The sequence below is a fragment of the Xiphophorus couchianus genome, chromosome 22 (assembly GCF_001444195.1).
Source record: "Xiphophorus couchianus chromosome 22, X_couchianus-1.0, whole genome shotgun sequence".
NCBI lineage: Eukaryota > Metazoa > Chordata > Actinopteri > Cyprinodontiformes > Poeciliidae > Xiphophorus > Xiphophorus couchianus.
In genome coordinates this window covers 2,720,721-2,733,598 of record NC_040249.1, presented here as the reverse complement: position 1 = coordinate 2,733,598, position 12,878 = coordinate 2,720,721, and the positions used below count along the sequence as shown (strand labels likewise).

The window sequence follows — 12,878 nt, the reverse complement described above, 5'->3', positions numbered from 1 at the left end:
CACTTAAATCAGACCTAAAATCTGATTTCCAACTTGTAAAGTCAAATGATGCTCATAATCTTCCTGTCTTGTTCGTCTCCAAGAACAAGACAGGAAAAGAACCGTTGAGCTTTTCTCAGTGCAGATGCTCCTATGCTCTTTGAAAGTCAAGAATACATGTAATACTTGTGTGTGTAAAATATAAGGCAGTGTTGTTGGTGAGAGTGACGATGATCAAATCCTCATGAAGTCATTTCCACCGCCGATTCTTGACTTCCAAGGAAAACAGAGCGCAGGCAGAGCTGTTGTTGGGTGGTGTTCGAACAAACCTCTGTTGGTTACCCAGAACAAAGACATACCAGGACAGAAATGCATCCCAACCAGATGTTGCACATTAATTCACTTTAAATAAGTGATTTCAATGTCAGGACAAGATTCAAGAGAATGGGCCAAACTGACTGAAGTTTCTATGGCAACTGTGACTGGAGTGGAAATCCAGTGATGTTGTTTTCACTCAGGTTATTATTATACTAGAAAAATACCGTACTATTTATGCCTGGTTGTAATCAGTAATAAGTAACAAGTTTCACTTTTGTTCCTAACTATGGTTTCTCATTCCCGTCTTTCACAACCCCATTTGGAAAGAAAATAAGGAAGCATCAACTGTGATGTACAATTCAAGCAGATTGATTTTTGCTTTTGGATATTGAACAAATGAGAAGTTCAGTAAAGAAGACTCGGAGAACTCCCTATGTGAAACTAAAGCGGATGATGGTAAATCAGGAAGTGTTGGTGAGGACTTATGGTGCCTTCACACCAAACGCGTTACGAGTGTCAAAAATGCGTCCAACGCTTCAAACTTGCAGTGTCAAGCGTCTGCACTCTGAATGCAGACGCTTGACATTTTGCTCTACACCTAGCGCTTCGCGTGTCTGATTTACATTCAAAGTCTATGTGAAGGCGCGTCGAGTGCGTGTCAGATGGGTCAGCTCTACCTGTTGTTTTCTGTTGGACGCATTAGACGCTTTTGACGCATCAAACGCTCAAAACGGTACAAAGCACACCAGAAGCTCTGAAACGCGCCACAACGGCCCTCAATGCGCCTCCACATAGACTTTGAATGTAAACCAAACGCGCCTGATGCTCAAAACATGTTTGGTGTGAACGCCCCATTAAAGATTTGTTCCATTTAGCTCTGAAGAAATTATATGAGAACCAAACTAAATATGTTTCAGTTTCCAGTTTATAAATTTATAAACTTTTCCTATTTTCATGCTCAGTGATCAGGCTAACGTCTACTAGCATTGCATGCTAATGAGCTATTTCTATGAATTCTGTACTATTAGAAAATTTAGCAACATGCTGTCACAGGAGCTGGCCAGTATTTTCTGTGTGTGTAAAAATTTGGATGAGATACAAATCTTTAAAAGTACAAAAAATATTTGTGATTCCAGCTATCAGTAAACCTCTAATGTAGGTCAGCCATATTGGAATTTGAAGTCAGAATTAGTTTTTTGAAAGCTGTCATTTTTCCTCTTAAAATTTCAACTACTAATAAGTTAATTTTTCCAACTTCAAACATGGACATTTCAATTTGAGATTAAACATGTAACAACTAAACCACATCCTCCCATCCGTATGTATTGCTTTTGTTTTGTTTGATGACCAAACTGAAAAAATTGCTATTTCCTGAGATGGCACTAGTTCTAAAAAGCTGCAGGAATATATCTTGAATGGAGTATTTTTCTGTTTGTTCTCAACACTAGAGAACTCATATGAAAAGTTTATTAATCCAGTTTCTTTACATCTACACATCTTCTATACTGTCTTGACATTTGACCCAAAACAGCAGCTTAAATTCACGAGGACGTTTTATTAACCACCCCATGAAAAAACAAATCTGTCTTCAGGGGACTGATCCTGTTTTGTCTGAAAGTTGAGCAAAGCTGTAACTCTCATAAGTAAAACACCATAAATGCAAACGTTCATAAAACCGTCGACTTCTGGGAAATGACTGATGCACATCCTGTTCGCTCTGGATAGTTAGCACATGTTCTCAAAAACAGCAACTAGGAAATGAATTAGCCCTAGATCATTTGTCATTTTTATGTGAGCGGAGCTAGACCCCTTTTCTCCCCACTTTTATGAAAACATAGTGTTACAGCAAATCCACATTTAGTGGTATCAGGTCACACCAGGGATCTCATAAACTCCTAGAAACAACAGAAACACTTCCTAATGTGCTGTTGCTAAAACAGTTTACAAATTACTTGGCTGCCAAAGAGTCAAACTTTGGTATGTTTTAAACGTGTCTCTGGGTGCAGCTTCTAGAGGTCTTTCAAAGTTATCCCTTTCTTTGTGTCTGAGTAAGTCAGAAAACTGTTCAGTGTGTGCTTAAAATGTAAAAAGGTAGTCAAGTAAAGACGTGTCAAAAAAAGTGTTCAAATCAAACTGTTATATTTGGCATTTTTATAAAATGCGGTTTATAACAAAGTGCATGAAGATAATATTTAAATTGGGTCACATTCGTTTATCCCTTTAGTTTGTCTGAATAGGAAATTTAGGCTTGTTTTCACACTTAATGGTCCGGCAGACTCAGTTCAACTGGGGGCCAAAATGGCAACATTTGTTAAATTTTCAGCTGCTGCCTTTTGTTTTCACACTGAATTGTGTCAAACACACAAACCTTTTGAAAAACCTGTGCACCCCCTCACCTGTGTTGGCGCTGCACCAAGAATCACCGAAGGAAGCAACTCAAAAACCACTGAAGAAGACACTGATCTCATTTCCTCCTTTTCAAAAAGTAAACAGAAATAGAGTGGCGTGAGATTTTAGTAGTAGTAGAATTTCTCTTTTGTCTTTGTCAAAAGACCATGAGCCATTTCTCCTGGTAGAGTTAGACTCTTGCATTTGTCTTGATTGTATTTACCCAGAATGCTCTACACTGTAGTCCACTTAGTACTTTTGCAGCGCCGCGTGGCCTGCTTGGCATTTGAATAGAGATCACTTCAACCAAACCGAGACCTTGGTTTTTAGGCGGACCAGAGCCGAAGCGACTAGGTTATAACAGTGGCATCATAAGCTGCTCTGTCACTTAGAGTAACCCAACGGTACAGCCAGAAAACACACATCTTTAGTTTAACTCAATCAGGACACGGCCTTTCATAGTCCTCAGTGGAACCACTCACATCTCCACCCACCAGTCCTAAAAAAACCAGTCAGACCCTTTGGTGCCAAATTCCTGCTGAGCATTAAATTAACTCTTCATAACAAACTACTGGTTGCTGTGGAGCGTCCACGGGATTGGCATCTTCACAGACTCCAGGATCCAGAATAGGACCCCAGCAGGGCGGGGGAGTTCCCGGCTGGAGGCCGAGGCGTGGTGTTCATCTTCAGACTGAATGAAAAGCTGAGTGGATGAGAGCAGATGTCAGAGTGTGAATCTGTGGAGCTGTGAGGTGAATCTGACTCATGACTGAGGTCAACTAATCATTCCCTTCTCTCCACTGCGCTTCGCTAATGAAAGCAGCTACGGGAAAGTAATTAAAAGCATTTGTGGTTCTGTTTTGATGAATAATGTTAGAAATATTTGAATCAGATTTTCCAAAAATCTGACGTTGATTAGCTCATAAAGTAACAACTAACGACTTTTGTAATCTCTGTCTTCAACTTGTCAGGACTATTTTTTCAAGATATATCTTATAACTACTTGCTTGCCTACTTGAACTGGAACCACCAAATGGTGCATTACTAAAAAAGATTAGGATTGTCTACTGCACAGATTACCCTACTAAGTGCCAAGAAACAGACTACCTTAGGATTCATCTAATGCAAATTTTTCTACAGTCAGACAAGAAGTCATGAATCTAATTTCTGAGAATAAAACCCATCACGTAAATAATGATATAAGGCATCAAACCAAATACATCTGAAATGCCATACTTCATAGACTAAAAAATGTGCAAAGAAGTAACAATTAAGAGTAGAGCTGGAGTGAACTCTTTGAAAAACCCATTCCCCTCCACTCCTGTGGTGGCGCTGCACCAAGAACCACTGAATGTCTTTGAAGAAGACATTGAGAGCCACATCCTTTTTGACAAAACGTAAACACAATGTAGTGGCGTTGAACTTTTGCGGTGTTAGGATTTGCCTTTTATCATTGGTAAAAAAAACCACAAACCATTTCTCCCACTAGCGCTTAGCATTTGTTTTGGTTGCATTAACCCAATATGTCCTACGCTATAGTTTGCTTTCTGCTTTTGGAGCGGTCTCCGGTCCGCTTGACATTCACATATGCACCATAGTTCACTTCAACCAAGTCAAGACCTAGGTTTTGAGGCAAACCACAGTTCGATTGATTCACACGTCCCTAACAAGCCGGCCTTTCTAGGCAAACAAAATAGAATTAAATTAAAGTGGACTAAATGGGACTGGTGTGAATGTAACCGTAAAAGAGCCGCCTGCTGGTTTTCCTGAGGGCTGCGCCTGGAGGGGACAATCCTGTGACAGACGGCGGGGAGGGCTGGCGCTCGAATTACAGCCTCATCAATGATTCAGCGGGCAGAACGCCGACTGCAGTATACTGTGCACACATACAACTAACAGTCTTGTTGGACATGACACAAATAAGCAAGGTCTTGGAGCAGCACAAAAAAAAAAACATAACACAGTCAGAGTACGGGCTTACAGTAAAAGCACCCAGGTGCCTGTGTGTTGCACATAGTCAGACGCTGATACATGTCATGATAAACATGTCTGGATGTGAAATCATATAGGTTTACTATGAAAGATGATGCTCCTGTTCTTTTTAGCCTCATACACAGGAATCCAGTATCAGCGTCCAGTCAGCGGCTGCATGCTGCAACACTTCTCTCTAATAAATAACAGTGACAAGGATGATAGAGTATACACATTACATAAGCACACTTATGTCCCCACAGCACTGCTTGCACAGCCAAGTGTCATCTCTAGATTTTATAAAACATGCCATGTGGCTGGCCTTAAAGCATCTGACAGCAGAGCTCTCATCAGGGGTCAGAGTGTACTCAAACATTTCTAATCATTGGTTTTTGACGCAGATTTCAGTGTTTTATGATTTAAAATAGCTGAAAATGAGACCCATGGAACCACTTTGGGGTCTTTTAGGAAAAAGTTCAGATGATATGAAAAGAGATGAGATGAAAATAAATTTGCTTAACAGAAACGTGGCAATTTCGATAAAAAGTTTTGCCCCTAGGTTTAGGTTGTTTTTTCAGTCGTATCGAAAGCAACGACCAGATGAAGTAGTCGGAGCATGTTTTTTTTAATGACTTATCGCATGAAGAAACTTATTCATGTGTGATTTCAAGTCCGTTTGTTTGAGGGAAACACTTCCCAAAATCGTCTTTTTATGACATTAGCGAAATATTGACAAAGTTTTGTGCACATTTGTACAGGAAACGCAGCAACTAATTGCTGAGCTGAAAAAGCTGATATTTCTTCAAAACCCGATTTTCAGTTTTAACAATATAAGAAAATGAAAGTTATATAGCATGCAGGAATAATCTCACTCATGCTTCTTTCAGTCCTTTTCTTTCCTTGCATCTTGGGAAGAATTTGAATGTTTATTATTGTCAGGAAGTTTAATTTTATCCTAGGTTCTTGCTATGAGTTTTCAGAGGTCAAATCCATCAGCCCCAGCAGGACTTCCTCACTTCACTTGGCTCTGGAGCCTTCAGTGACAGAAAGTCCTGATATTTGGTCCTCAGCCGGCCATTTGACTCATAAGCCAGCTTGCTTTGCCATATAAAATCTTTCACTGAGATCTTTACTGATTAAACCGTTCGATGTACAAAATGTACGTCTGTGACAAAAAGTGATGAAATCCTCAAACTGACTGAAGCCAAATAAAAGGGATAGGTTGGATTTTTCCTTTTTTAAATAAGGAAAAGATGCCTCATTTTGAAAATGTAAACAAACCCTTTGGGGGTAGTTGGAGTAAAACGTGTTATTTTGGCTAACTTTAGCCATTAAAAACAACTCTAACTAAAAATTGTCAAATCAGTCAATGTAGAGCTATAATAGTGATCCCTAATATTAATGACACACTGATATGAAAATGTGGTTCGGTATTAATATTGCTGTTACACCAGGTAACTGGTATTTAGCTCTCTCTCTCTATCTATCTATCTATCTATCTATCTATCTATCTATCTATCTATCTATCTATCTATCTATCTATCTATACAGTATATATATTAAGATTAAGCTTTAAGCAAAGCAAATTATATATGTAAAAATCTTGTTTACATATATAGTTAATTAGGTACATTCACCTTACTAAATAAAATTGAGTCCAAACAATTGCTTTAGAAATCCTCTGACTGATAAATAGAGCCCACCTACTTGTAATTTACTGTAAGTATGGATCTAGTTGTTCTGTGAAGGCCTCTAAGGCTTGATAGAAAACATTAGTGAACAAACAAGGACCGTGAAGAGGAAACACTTTCCTTAAGACATCAGCAATTCTCTCCACAATTGCCTGGTTGAGTAAAAACAATCACTGCTCACTACTTCACGCTGCTCGGTATCTCTTTGTGCATTAGAGAAGCAGCGGCAGCAGCACTGAGCGGGGAAGCCACGACGTCAACAAGTCCCACACTCAACCAATCTGTGTGTGAGACTCATCATCGACATTCACTCAAGCTCATTCGACACAGGAAGGCTGGGGAGAGAGGCAGGAAATGGGTATTGAGCATGATCACACAGCCTCTGAGAGACTCAGTGCTGTGTATAAGAAAAAGCGCCTGCATGGCTGCGTGTTTTCTTGGGCCGCTAAACAACATCGGGCTGTTCTGACAAACAACTTGACAGGGAAGCCGCAGAGATGATCTCAGCAACCCCAAAAATCCTGTTATGTAGAACCAGAGCAGCTTTAACTCAGCTGTTTGTGTTAAAACAAAACATGATGATTCAAACAGAAACCGAAGGTCCCCACAGAAACTGCTTTGTGCACACGCAATGACAAATCTGCAAATAGAAAAAAATGTTTGGCTTTCATGGCTGATTTTTCCATCCAAATTTGACTTGCATAAGTCTTACATGACTTGCACTTTAAATAATCTACAGGTAAAACACTCAATCTTTGAGTATTCTGACCTGAACTGTGCTAAAAAGCATCGGCAGTATGAAAAATGCCTCCTGAGCCGTTGTAACATTGTGCAATATGCAAATGAGCGAAATAAAGCCCAGAAAGAAACAGTGCATTAATATCCAAGGATTTGTTATTTTCCCAATCCCACAGACAGTATAGCATCTGCATACTTCTGCATAAATTAGTCTTTTTTTATATATATATTTAAACAAACTTTTGTATCAGCCTCGTTTATAGCAACTCCTGATAAAGATGAGCAAAAACAAGCGTTAGGAAATTTTTTTTTTGATTTGTTAGCATAAACTCACACACACTTATGCAAGAAAACCCAGCCTTAAATCACACACCCTCTTCAGGCCAGCATTAATTTATCCCTTTTATGTAGTTTTTTCATCTTTTTTAAGAGAAATAAAGAGAAGACAGTTGGACAGATAAATTTTGCAGCTGTACTGCCATATCAGATGCAAGTTAATAGGAGTATTATCCTCCATAGAACTGTTACAATTATATGCATCACTAAAACAGCACCTAAAAAACTCACAGAGAAAGAAGTTTTCAGAAGATAGGTGACGAGAGCAGAACAAAGTATTTGCCTGAACAAATTGTGTTTTTCAGGGCTTATAAATTCAGATTAAGGCATGCAGCATCCAACAGAGCAACCCATCTCCGAACCACATCATGATTTAGTCACAGAACAAAAGACGTTGCAGCAGGAGAACATGAGAAACTTCCTGAAGCAACCTTATGGGAAAATTATCTTCATCTTTCCTTCTCCACCTTGAACAGAAAACAAGGCCATAAAATCGTGCCCACTGTCTGACCCACTTTCCATGAGAGACGTAATCTCTCCCCCTGCCCGGACAAACCTCAGCCTGTTCGGCAGCCCGGCGCGGGGCAGAAAGCCGGGGCCGTGCGGAGCGAGCCAAGCCTCTCAAAACTCAGCGCGAGCAAAGCTGCAGCTCAGCCGTCAGCGCGATTACAACCAGGGAGAGCGCAGCCACGTGCAAACACAGAGATTAGTGCAACCCCACCACTCCCCCCTCGCACAACAAACATTACCTTAATCAGCTGAACAGAAAATGACCCGGATTCACAGCTGTTCATTGTTGCTTTAACGTAAAATGTTCCTATGTAGAAGTAGGAACATTAGGCGTTACGCTCACTAATTTACAGACAAAATGACTTGTTATAAGCTGCAGCGGCCCACTGTTTTCAGCCTGTGTACACTTTAGTTTGTCATCATGGCTGGATGCGGTCATGGAGACATAATAAATGTGCTTTTGGACTCTTTTTGACGTGTGAATGTGAGCACTAAGTCTGTCCACGATAACATCGCAGCCACGCCAGACGCCGAGTCTGGGGCGTGGAGATCAGAAACCTGATAAGGTTTCACCTGATGCTGCATTTTTAATGTATCTGGAACTCCCAATAAGTTATTTTTAATCTACTGAATAAAGGTTTTTCATAGCAGCTGCAGTCAGTGTAATCGCAGCTACAAAAACATTAATTCCAATGAAAAGAAAAAATCAAAACTTCTCAAGTTGCAACAAGAAAATATGAAATACTAACATGTTATAATTGACTTTGGGAATATTTTGCTCGGTAATATCAGAAATTTCTTTTGATCTGAGCTTAATTAATATTAAACAGTCTCATAAGCGTTTGTATACAGTGAAGCTTGCAATGCAATCTGCTTTCATCAAACATGGACTAAAAATAAAATAAAAAACTCCACCGTTTGTCTCTGTGGAAATGGTGTATTCATACCGATGGGTAGTTTTCATACCTTATAGTCTGGTGTACTCAAATCAACTGAGGACCAAAATGAAAACAGTTGTTACTGCTTTAGCTGATGCGGTTGGTTTTCACACTGCACTGGGTCAAATAATCCAAGTGCTTTGAAAAACCAGTTCACCTCCACGCCTGTGGCGGCGCTGCACCAAGAACTATTGAAGGAAAAGACAAGGAAGCCTCTGAAGAAGACACTGAGCTCAACTTCCTTCTTCGCGAAATGCAAACAAAAATGTAATGGCGTCAAATTTTAGCTACTGCAGCATTTGTCTTTTGTCATTGGCTACAAGTCATTTCTCCCACTAATGGTAGACTCTTGTGTTTGTTTTGGTCATATTTACCCAGAATGCCCCCCGCTACAGTTCACTTCCTTCTTTTAGAGTGGTCTCCAGTTCAATTGGCGTTCGCATATGCATTGAAACCTCACCAGAGCTCATTTCAACTGAACCGAGACCTGGGTTTTTAGGCAAACAAAAGTTTGCTGTATTGGTCCGCGTCAGAGTTCGATTGCGCGTTCACACCTCCCCAAACCAACCAGACTTTTCAGGCAAACAAACAACAGTTAGACTGAAGCATCTAAACAGGGCTGGTGTGCATGCACCCTGAGATTCCCTGCACTTCCAGAATTACCAATGGCCTTGTAGCTACTTGTCTGAATAAAGCTCTGCTTACCAAGCCTGTCAGTTTAGCCAACTCAAGCTAGGTTTACAGCACTTTTATGCTCTGCTTTTGGGTTTTGTTCCATGAAATCCCTATCAAATAAAAGTTGATAACAGGTATTTGATATACTTTGAGAATCCTGCGATCATAGCAACATGTTGAACTGCATATATTTAAATGCAACCGACTTAACGTGAGAAAAAACAATGTTTTTTTTATCTAGCCAGTCAACACAATGTTGGGATTGAGAGGCTGGCTTGTGTCTTCACAGACTGGGTTACTAAGGATACAGCGTTGAGCCTCCGTTAGGACATCCAAGCTCTCCCTCTCTCTTGAACTCCCTGCATGACACCGCCGACTCCAGTTTCCTCCCTGTAACTGAGACTCTCTTGACACCAACCATGCAGATCCGCAGGACACGCGCCCTCCAAAAAATGTGCAAACGTGCGTTTTAACAACACCTACATCACGACCGGAGCCCTTTAGAGTAAAGTTCAAACTGTGTGAAACGGTAACGTCTGGAAAAATCTGCTCAATTATGCATTGTTCCTCCATCTTTACAAAAAAAAACCACACCAAAGGAATTCCTGTGTAACCTTTAAATTCAACGCTTTGCAAAATTAATAAAAGAGGCTTTTGCAACCCAGCACAAACCTTCGTCTGACCTGTTCTGCAAGATGGCTCTCCAAACTGCTTCGAAAAAGTTAGGAGATAACCTTTGCATGCAGCAATATCCTTCTGCAACTTTACCTTGTCTTCCTGATAAATTCAATAATAGTATAGTAAAAAGGGTACCAATATATGACATACTAATAAATGAATAATCAGCTTAATAACTAGCAGACAATACAAAATACAATTGTATAAAAAGATCTACACCTTAAAAAAGCATAATATTATCAAGCTGAGGATGAAAAACAGAAGCATTTGCTAAAATCTTTTGCAAAAGGTTCACATATTTAGTGCACAGGATGGACATGATGTAATAAATCAGGACGCTATAGCTACAACCCAGTGGAAAAAAATAAATAAATAAAAAAATCAAAGCAGGTGCAAGCTCGTGGATTTGTCTGTGAGTAGAAAACACTTGACAGAGACGACAGTTAGCAGCCGCAGCGCTGCCTGATGACTTCCCAGCAGAGTGATAGGACATTACCAAATGAAGTAAGAGGCTGGCTGGACAAAGCAGGTGACGCTCAGAAAACACGGAGGGATAAACCGGACGCTCTTACGCTGCCGTGTCTGTTATATTTACTCGGATAAATCAGTGTACTTACTGCGGTGCAGATGATGAAGTCCTCGCTCAGTGTCTTGTGGTGCTCCGAAGGAAATTTCACATTAATTTCTTCGCGTCTGAGCTCGTGGACCAGAAATTAAAGCACGCAATAAAATAAATTAAAAACAAAAAACATACATATATATCGGAAGACAATGAGAAATTTTGATATTGTCTCGTCTCTCTTCGCGGTAAAATGACTAAATGCTTAAAGAAATTTGTAGCCGCGGCGGGTTGTGTTAGAGAGCAGCCTCTCCGTGTTGCGCTGTCCTTTGTTGTGAGCATCTCAACGTAAACACAGAGCGGAGTCGTTCTCTGCCTCTGTGCGCGTGTGCGTCAGGAGAACACCCGCGCAAGGCATGCTGGGAGCTGGAGTATTTTTCATCTCATCACGCAAATGAGGCTGGTGCTGCGTTTAGGGACACCATCAAGTCATATTTTCTGAATTCGAAGTTGAAAACTAAAATAGTATTAAATTAAACTGTGGAAACTATACATCTAACGGAGGTTTGATCTAAATTTTCACTTTAAAAACGTAAACATATTCGTTTGTTTTAAGGTTGTAACTTATTTCCTAGTAACCAATTGTTGTCTGTTGCCAACAGCCAAAAAGGAAAAAAAAAAAGAGTCAGTCTCGGTATTGGTTGGCTGCTTTTCATAGCTTGTTTTAATTTAGTGATTCCAATTTAACGAATATCCACATCCAGTACTTTATAGGGTCAACAAACCCACCATTTCCACCCTTTTACCACAGGCTTCTTGATGAAATGGTGGCCCATTTCCTCTGACAGAAGTACTTGTGTGTTGTGTATAATGTCTGGTGGCCAATTCAGTTATGGCATTGTTTTATTTTTAAAAATGTCTTTACATATTTTTGAATTTACTTTTTCTCCCAGCAGTCCTTCCAAACAAGCTAAACTTGCTTAGACATTTTCTAACCGTATGTCAGGAACTTTACGTAGCCAATATTTGCATAGCTAATAATATGTAAATAAGTAAAATATTTCAAAAACATGGAAACTAGTTAAATGATCATAATAAAAGTATCAATGTGGATATATAAAATAAAAAATCTTAATGGGAATTCAGTAGGCCCTATGGCTTGGGGGCTAGACCCTCTTGTAATCTTATAAATTATATTTTAAAAAATTAAAGCAAGGTAGTTCTGCTTCTGTAGACAAATAATCTGCTAACAAGTTAGATTAGTAAAATAGTTTTAAAGCAATATGTTTTTACATCTTTCTAAATGTTTTATTACAGCCACAAACATCTGTGTATTTTACCAGGATTTATAAAACTTAAATTAATGCACAATTTTTAAGCTGAAGGAAATAGATACATGTTTGTTTTTTCAAACAACAATCTGAAAAGTGTGGCATGTATTTATCCTAATCTCCCTTATTCCCACACCTAAACATAACTTCCACTGCGACTGAGTAATCCCGATATCCAACTGTTCCATTAATGCCTCACAGGTTTGATATGGTACGTTCACACAGCAGGTCTTGATACTCGGCTCAAATATTTTTTTTCTTTTCTGGAATATGTTGTGTGTTTGTTCATGCTACTAATTAAATGCAACCACAACAAGACTTCTGTGGGAGTGACTTACGATCTCAAAGTGACTGGCATGTGCAGAAGAAGAAGGTGGACGTCACACAGAGGCAAACTGTTTATGGAAGTAGTACTGGATGAAGCTGTTTATGGATCGATATTAAAATCAGATTTTTTTTTGGAAGGGAGAAAAGATTGAAATTGGGCAAAAAAAGAAAAAAAAACTAGCCTGCATTTGCCTGCTGTGTTCAGTCAAAAGTAACATGACTCCCAAAGCATATTTCAGTTCTTAGAAACATCTGCAGACACCCGCGTGTACAGGACAAACATGGAGAAAGTGGACATGCAGCATTTTGCAGATGAAGATAAAAGATGGATGCAGCACAGACAGTTACACAAGCCAGGCCTCATTCCAGTAACATCCGCCCCTGCTGAACCTGTAAGCATGGCAGCATGTTAGCTTTTGTGTTATCAGATGAGTGTCAG

At 39.6% G+C, this 12,878-nt stretch overlaps 1 protein-coding gene across 1 annotated transcript in view; it reads right to left on the bottom strand.

Moving 5' to 3' along the window:
* Positions 1-11,133, bottom strand: part of peli1b (pellino E3 ubiquitin protein ligase 1b) — a 44,588-nt gene extending 33,455 nt beyond the window's left edge. Inside the window, exon 1 of the mRNA XM_028007232.1 lies at positions 10,840-11,133. The gene's annotated coding sequence lies outside the window, so the exon portion shown is untranslated. The remainder of the gene's footprint in view (positions 1-10,839) is intronic.
* Between the last annotated feature and the right edge of the window lie 1,745 nt (positions 11,134-12,878).